Source organism: Pleurodeles waltl, chromosome 1_1 (genome assembly GCF_031143425.1).
Source record: "Pleurodeles waltl isolate 20211129_DDA chromosome 1_1, aPleWal1.hap1.20221129, whole genome shotgun sequence".
NCBI classification, from domain to species: domain Eukaryota; kingdom Metazoa; phylum Chordata; class Amphibia; order Caudata; family Salamandridae; genus Pleurodeles; species Pleurodeles waltl.
Window position 1 is genome coordinate 47,516,508 of NC_090436.1, and position 9,073 is coordinate 47,525,580.

A 9,073-nucleotide genomic window follows, 5' to 3' on the forward strand; every position below is an offset into this window, starting at 1 on the left:
ATTCAACAAAATTGGAGGCAAGCAGGCAAAAAGTTTGGGGAAAGAACCTAAGGCTGACAGGTTTAACAATGATGTTATGAAATCAAATGAGTGTGCACAATAGAGCTTCCTGTAATCAAAATGTGTCTTCCTGACACAACAACAGTGCATATTGATATCACACAGGGGCCTCATAACATTACCACAAGGATTTTTGACTTCCAAATGGGGACTGCAACATCAGAGAACGATGGTCTGCAATCCCAAAAGAGATTGCTAGCAAGAACAAAGAATTTGCTACCACGACAAGTGGACCTCCTACCATCACAATAATGCTTCCTTACAGTGCCAGAGGCTTCCTGACACGTGACATGCCTTCCTGTCATTAGAATATGACTTGCTGGTATAGCAGTAGGTTTCACACCACTTCCTTGATGCCTTTCTAACCATAAAATTGAATTTTCTGTCATCCCAGAAGTGTGTTCTGATATTCCAATTAAGATCACTGACAGAAACCAAATGAGGCTGCCACATAAAAAAGGCCATGTGCTACTGTAGTTGATCTGCCTAACTTCAGGTTCTTCTTCCCCACCCATTGCTCACTGCCTCCTCTCTTGTTTTTACCTCCTTTGATTTTTAGCTCAAGCTTGCAGACAGTGCATGCGCTGTTGAAATGGCGACAATCTTTTGTATCTTAAAGAAAAAAACCTCTCTAAAAAAGGTGCTTTTAGCCCATCCATTACCTACCATTCTTTGGCATAATTAACACTTTTCTTTGCTCCCTTCAAATATGGCAGCGCTGCAACGTCATCACATCTTGGGTTTTTGTGTGGCACATCGACCAAGTATAGATGTATTTAACTTGGTGCCAGTCCACTGTGATTGAGGTACTATTTTTTCCTAGTTATGCATTTTTAAATAGCGCAATCTCAACCCCACTGGAAGGTACTGGGGCGTTTTACATGAGCAACAGTTACTTTACACAAGTTTGCATTCATTTTTTTAAAGCCAGGCGATTAAGTGGTTTGCCCAGGATCACAGGATGTGGAGGCAACACCAAGACTCTAACCCTTTGTTCCTCAGTCCTGAAGTCAACTGCTCTGGATGTAGCGCTACATCCTTCTTCCATCTCCCACATACTCCTCCACTCAAGTTGCGAATAAAAAGCAGAGCCTTTCCCAGTGACATTTACAATAGCAGATCATCTAGCACAGTGATTCCCAACCCTTTGACTTCTGTTGACCCCCACTTTATCATTACTGGAACCCAGGGACCCCCAATCAATCATTATTGGAATCCGGGTACCCCTTACGGATCATTACTGAAAGCTAGGGACTAATCTGTTAATATTATTTAATTTTCTAAGCAGTCCCGGGTCCCCAGATTCCCCGGACCACAGGTTAAGAACCACTGATCTACCAGATGAACTGTGGGTCACAATAACCAAAGCTGGGGCTAGGTGTAGTTGAAACCAGCGCACAAGCAACGTCAAAGAGGGCATGTTTCAAGCTATCTCAGCTGGCGTTTTATTTTTTTTTCATGCCGCTTATCATTCATCTCGAGGCTACTTATCTGGTTGGCACTGAATCAAGAGTGCTTAGCACAATAAAAAGTAAATAAAACATGCAATGAAAGCCATGATCATTTTTCCAATTTAAACCTCCTAAAATGTAAATAAGTTATTTGTGAGGGGCCGGATTGCATTTTACTGAACTACTGTTTAAGCCTCTTTCTTCAAAAGACAAACGAGTACCAAAGTTTTAAGTCATGCTTCAACGCAGGCAGTACCCCCCCATGCACCTCAAGATTTGCTCATGCTAAATAAAGTACAGTTCAAAAATATTTTCTAAGAGTACGATTTCCTGGTCGTCTTGTGTAAATTCATGAAATATGCATATCTGCACTAATGCAAAGACATACAACATGGGTGCACTTTTCTGACTTTCTCTAAGAATTGCCCCCCCAAAGTAGATCTGGTGTTAACCAAGACCTTGAGTTTTATTAAACTGCTCTCTCTCCATATACATCTATCGGTGGCTTTACTGTGACTGATCCTACTTGCAAAACCCGCTTTCTACTCAGCGCCTGGATACCCTCAAGGTTGACAAGTTCTGTGCTCTACAAATCCTTGTTATATTACATTACAGTGATCGCAGTCTGCTCATTCAGAAGGAGCACACTGGCACACAAAGTAGGTTTGTTCTGTGCCAAGAATACTGTGGCAATGTGTACTTTTTAGGACCAAAAAAGAAAATATTTTTGCCTTTCAATAATGTTTGTTACAATTATGTGGGCCCAGCAGCCACCATCAACAATGAAGTTTTATAAAAGCCACATCAAAACAAGACAGGTATTGACAAAACCAAAAGACTGACCACCAATGTGTGACCTACTGGCTTTGCCAATGCTTGTTTATATTCATATTTCCTAAAGTCTTGCTGAAACGTGTTACACTAATATTCCATTATAAATATTTTTGGAAATACTAGCATGCATCAAGGCATTTTACTAAATGATGCTTCAAAGACATGGTTGCTAAAATTTCACAGTAGTTTAGCAAAACTTTTTGTCCTAGTTGCATTTTTTGTGAACATTTTATTTTGAAAGCAAAAAATAGGCAATCTTGCTTTTAAGTGTCTGCAAAATTTTGCATTTAATAAAGGACCATTATGTATCGCCTCATATTTGTAAACTTTGCAAATGTGAATACATTTTTTTTATTTTTTTTTACTGGAGCCACTGTTAGTAGTACAGTCTGAGCTTACAGCTTATGTTTAGAACGCTCACCCTAGTAATAAAAGCTTTGTATTAATGAACCATAGGACACAAATATTACCTCAACTGAAGACAATTCATTTCCCTGCTCTGTAATGTGGTACTGTAAACTGACAGCCTAAGTGTTGGTGCTGCAGGGGGTTGGCCCTACTTGTCCCTAGGACAAAATAAACCTGAAGACTTGTTATACTTGACCCCACACAATATGTCCTGGGCGTAAGGCTATAGGAATTCCACACCCCTGGAGAAGAGTAGAACACTCCTTGACCACTGCTGCCAAGTAAGATATGTTCAACCAAAGACATTTTACGTTAGAGGACAGTGATGCAGCCTGATTGTTAGCTCTTGCCTCAATGCTGTATTTATAGAAATGTTACAACTACTCTAGGCCCCTCCATTCCACGCTATGCCAATACACTCTACTCTACTGCACTCCACGGCACTTAACTCTACGCTTCTCTATTCTTCACCAATCCACTCTACACCACTCTAATTTATGCCACTCTACACCTACCTACTGTCCACCACTCCCTATGCCACCGATCTGTACAGCATGGCTATAAGAAATTGGCAAAACTACTTGTTCTTGTATAGGCGAGACCTATTTGCCAATTTGTGTTTTTTTCCCCCTCATGGTTATAGTACTCTGGAAAGAAGGCTGAACTTTGGTGGTCTTGAGTCTAACTCACAAATCACAAGAAAGTAAACACAAGTATAATGGCACTTCTATCCTAGCTCAAATTTTTAGGGAGGGCAGTTGCACCTTATTTGAGCTAAGTAAAGTCAGTGAAACCACAGAGATTCCAGAGGCTGTTTTAGGGCACCCTTATCAAAGCTGCTTTCTGTTTCTTCAATCTTCCCTGCAAATGCTTCACGTTTGTTGCTTGATTTCATAGTGGCCCGTGAATGCTTGAGCTGAAGCCCTCAAACAAACTAGACACAAACTAACCAATGAACCAGTGGAATCTGATGACCACATTAAATAAAGCAACAAAGCACTACCTCTGACAATTGATTTTACTTCCACATCAACCTGCGAGACATGGGAATCGTTCAATGCCTTCTGCTTTACTGCGTGAGACTTCAATAGCCTGGTGAGATCAGTTGGTCCAGGCAACCACAGGTCGCTGGGCCAAGACTTCAGATCGCGCTGCGACAGTATGGCCAGACTCTGGTCTTGAGCTGCAACACCTCGGCTGTAAAACAGATGAATATAAGCAATCATCCAAAGCGTGAGGAACCCCCAGTCCTTATTGGGCTCTCCATTAATACTCTCACCCTCAGGGAGAAAGAAGTCTGTAACTCTGCAGCAGTCCCACCCTGCGCTGCCTTTGATGTAACTTCAAAGAGACTCGTTACTGTTCTTTCACAGTCTCATCATTTCAGAACTGAATCATTATAAATATTTTATACATCGAAGTCATTGTTGCTGCTTATTTACCTTATGCATCTAACAGCCATTGACAAAACCAATAGTCCTGGCTCGTTGTAGGTGTAATATTACTTATATATCTCGATGGAATGACAGAAAGACGCAAAAGTCACGCCCTTAATTATACAGGCCACGCTCCTTTAAGAGGCACCCGTTGCTTAATCCCACTTAAAGGCATGTGAACCATGGAAGGGTACCTGGGGCGCTAAACAAATATTTTAATCTGGTCAGTAGCTGCAAAATACATTATTGGAGAGAGCCAAAGTACAAACCCTCGGAGGGAAACATTCAAAAAGCACGCCAGTGAGATTTTGGAAGAGAGACCCACAGAATGGGCCCAGGAAGGTTGGGAAGCTGGCTCCCACATTACCCTATGCATTCTAAGGGGGGGGGGGCTGTCCCTTATTAAAAAAATGTCTGCTTGGAGTACCACCCACCCTCCTTCCCGCTCTCGTGCCCGCAGCGGACTTTACCTGTGAAAGCAGCTCAGGCCGCAGCAGCCCCCAGGTAGATCGGGCAGTGAAAAGCTGAGAAACAGAAGTAGGACTAACAGGCATGCTATTGGAATGTTGCGACGTGGCGGCCATCTTAGCCTGGTGGCTACCTCAGTGTTGTAATACCGACTTCGGGTGCTGAAATTCTCTTCAAATTCTTTTTTATAATACACGAGTCATATAAGGCTCTACTTTTTTATTATTGCTTACTAGCAGCAAGATTCGTACCACACAACCTATGACAGTAACTATTTTAAACTTGCGTGACTGTTGTAGGTATTTGTGGTAATTCCATGTCAGGACCGCAGGCGAGGATTAAGCAGTCCTTTCTTCACTTAAATTAATTATAGCAAGGTTAAAGGTCAACACAGAAAAAAATCAGTAATACTGGAACTCCCATGATGCTCCCTAGTAGCCAGGGTAACCGGTAAACCATTCATGTCCTGTCCGAGAGCCCATCTATCTGTCAAACAAGAGCCGTCCTTTCTCTTTCTTTACCGCTGCATGTGTCCGTTAAGTCCCCGCTTCCTTAACGTTCCTTGCGATCGGGGTTGCCGGGGATTGCCCTGTGCTTATCGCTGGTATCGCTGTTATTACTTGTGCTGCATTGTGCATTGTAACTTCTTTTTCCTCCCTCCCAGGATGTTTTTTCATTACGCGCGGTGGCTTCGGCCCGAGCGCTTTCTCCGGTAACGCTCAGAGCTTGCTGGGGAAACGCTTCTTGGCGTTTTTTCTGGTGGTTGTTGGTGCGTGTGGGGCTGAGCGGTCCGTACCCTCATCGTCCTCGATCAATTCTGACCCTCGCTGACACCGCGATTGCGGTAAGTCAAGGGTTTGCCTGCTGCCATCAACAGCCCTGTGGAGGGACTAGTGTTCACGGATTGGCCCGGTCGGGCCTACTTAGTGATCTGACTCTGTCAGTTTGGAGCACAGCGAGAGGGCTGCCCTTTGATTATTTTACAGGGCATATTTTAGTGCTCCCACCCCCTTCTCTTGGCATTCCTTTGGAAATAAATTGTATTGTTTGGCTACTGCCTCCGTGGTGGTTCATCATGGAACCTTTGGAGGACCATGCTTATGCCCCTTTCCCGACGGCTGAGGAGGTGTGGCCCTCCCAGCTTCACCAGAGTGAACAAATTGATGGACCTGGTGTCCAATGTTCCGGGCATGTTTGGGGTGCAGGTCCCAGTACATCCACCAATCCTTCCTCCTCGAGGCCCATGAAGCGTGATGCAAGGCACCTGGAAGGCTTCGACAAACTCAGGGAGGCCTTCCGTAAGGGTGCATGAACGATGAAAAGCGCACCCTGCTGGGAGAATGTGTGAGAGAGCAGTGGCGCGGCCGCCCTGGACATGGATCTTTTCCAGGGATCTCCCCATTCGGGAGGGGGGGGTGACTCTGATGAAGAGGGATCATCGGAGGAGGGGAGTGATTTGGGCAGGCCTTGCGCCCATCAACGACCGCTTCAAGTCTTGAGGAGGAAGGGACAGAGGAGTCGAACATGTTTGATCCAGAGAACATTTATCATCCCAGTTCCTTTAAATGGGTGCCTGACACCAGGGTTCGGTCTTACGTGGCCAAAGCAATTAGCCATCCTTTAGACAAGGAGGTGAGAGCCCACCTTCGGGCGGAGTGCTCCAGACCTGCACTGGAGGACAAGGTGGCTGTCACCCCTTCCATTGACCCTAAATTGTGTAACTTTTTTGCTAAATATATGTGCGATCCGAAGAAAGGTACAGATCGCTCCTGGCAAGCTTGCCAGGATAAACTTCTGGACGTCCTGGGTCTAATCACCTAAATTATTTCAAATGGCAGAGGCCTCCAGACAATCAGGGGTGCCCTTAGAAACAGACGTTGTCGCAGGCTGGGCACAACGGGCAGTCCGTCTGCTTGGTAAAGCTAACTGCGCCATCTCGGTGGAGAAGCGTAGGTCCCTGCTAATAAAAATAGATCCCAAACTGGGGGAGTTGTTGAATTCAGAAGTTGGCGCGGTGGCACAAGGCAATCTTTTCGGAGACCCTTTTGTTAAGGAGTTCGGGAAGTTCGTGGCGACCTCTGCGTTAGATAAAGCACAGTCGTCCATGAAAAAGATCTTCCCTGGAAAGGTTTTCCATGGGGCCGGAAGAGGCATGGGCTGCTCCTCCGGCCGCGCTCTCCAGTCAGACCCCTGCAGACTTCAAGCCTGCCACAACAACAGCTGGAATGATGGCTGACAAGGGGCTTTCTTACCCTTTATAGGGGCCAGGAGGGGTGGACCATCCCGGTCCGCCAGAGGAGGCATAGGTGTTTCAACAGGAAGTTGCGGTAAGCACCCCTCTTTTTTCCCCTCAAAATCTAGGAGGGAGGCTGAAACTGTAGGAAATTGGGAACGGATTTTGGCCGACCCATGGGTACTGGAAACAGTCAAGGGGTTCCACATAGAGTTCTATGGTTCCACGATCCGACGAGTAAGACCCCGTCCATTTTAGTTCAATTGGCAAGCATCACAACTGATAGAGGCAGAAGGACAACAACTACTTTGCAAAAAGGCTATCGTACAAACTTCCCTTCACCCAACGGGTTTCTTAAGCAATATATTTCTGGCCGAGAAGAAGGACATGGCCTTCTGACCTGTGATAAATCTCAAAGAATTCAATGAGTGTATAGTCTACCATCACTTCAAGATGGAGGGTATCCATCTTCTCAGAGATATGTTACTCCAGGGAGATTGGCTGGTCCGTTTGGACCTCAAGGATGCATACCTAACAGTCCCCATTTTTCCTCCACATCAATCTTTTCTGCAATTCCAGTGGCAGGATCAGGTATACGAGTTTCAATGCCTGCCGTTTGGCCTGTTATTAGCTCCATGGTGCTTCACGAAGCTGCTGAGACCGGTCATAGAGATTCTAAGGCCCAGGGCAGCAGGTTGATAATTTATCTAGACAATATCCTCCTAATGGACCAGTTGTGGGTGCAGTTCCTGACCTACTTGAACACGACTATTGTGTTGCTACATCTACTTGGGTTTGTGGTCAACAAGGACAAGTCAATGCTTCTCCCGTCCCAGTCCACGATTTTCTTGAGGTTCCTAATGGACACAGTTTCTGCTACCCAGAGATTCCCGGAGGTCAAGTTCATCAAAATAAAAAAGGAACTTGCAAGTGTGATCAGAAGGGACAGAATTTCTCTTCGTCAGGTTGCCAGAATAGCGGGGCTCTTATCCTCATCAATTCAGGCGATCTTTCTGGGTCTCCTCCACTGGAGGTCCCTCCAACGGCTCAAGCGCAGCTCATCTCAGGAAGGGCCTCACGTACTCAGAACTGGTGGAACTATCCCCAGAGGCCAGGTTGGAAATAACTTGGTGGTTGAACCACATGGAGGACTGGAACGGGAGGGCGATCTTCGGATCCCTTCCCAACATGATAGTAGAGTCCAATGCCAGCAGGACGGGCTGGGGAGCCAGATGTGGCCAGATCTCCAGGGGAGGTCAATGGACCTCAGAGGAACTGAATGTCCACATCAATTGCTTGTAACTCCTTGCGGGTTGGTTTGCAATCCGTTCCTTAACATGGGACAAGGCATTGTGTGGCACCCTATTAAGAATGGACAACACATCGGCGGTCCAATACATAAACAAACTGGGAGGCACACGATCCAGACTCGTGGCGGATCTTGCCAAGGATTTTTGGCACTATAGCCTATAGAAACAGATCTCAGTGATGGTGGAGTACCTTCCGGTCAACAGAACAAGGTGGCGGACTGGAACTCCTGTCATCTCAGAGACTACAGCGATTGGCAACTGGATCCGTCAATCTTCCAATCCTTGATGGCGCGCTGGGGTCCCTGCGAAGTGGACCTGTTTGCATCAATGTTGAACGCTCAGCTGGAGACCAGATCCGGGAGTGGAGGTGGTGGATGCATTTCTACAGGATTAGTCGAAGTTTCAGGGGTATGCTTTTCCTACATTTCTTTTGATTCTGAGGGTGGCATCTCTGGTACTGATTACACCAGTCCGGAAAGCACAGGAGTGGTTCCCTACCCTGTTGGAGCTTTTGTGGATGGCTCCTCTAGAATTATAAGTTGCGCCGGGGATCCTTTGAGATCCGTGGGTTGCGAACACCCTCTAGTGTTACAGGGACACCTCAGCCTCATGGCTTGGAGAATTTCAGGCTAAAGGTACAACTTTCACAAGACGCTAATGACCTTATCAGACAATCTTGGGTACCAGGCACGATTAAGAGATATAGATCGGCCTGGAATCGATGGTCCGTTGGTGTTTGGAGAGACAGGAGGATCCCGTGTTGGCACCCATCACTCTCATGGTTACTTTGCTGGCAGAACTTTACATGTTGGGTTAGCCTATTACACAATGAATTCTTTCAGATCAGCCATTTCAGCAGGGCACAGTCAGGTC

The 9,073-nt window shown here is 45.9% G+C and overlaps 1 pseudogene; it reads right to left on the reverse strand.

Moving 5' to 3' along the window:
• LOC138260798 (zinc finger protein 271-like) overlaps positions 1-4,712 on the reverse strand; it is a 236,718-nt pseudogene extending 232,006 nt beyond the window's left edge.
• Positions 4,713-9,073: the final 4,361 nt, after the last annotated feature.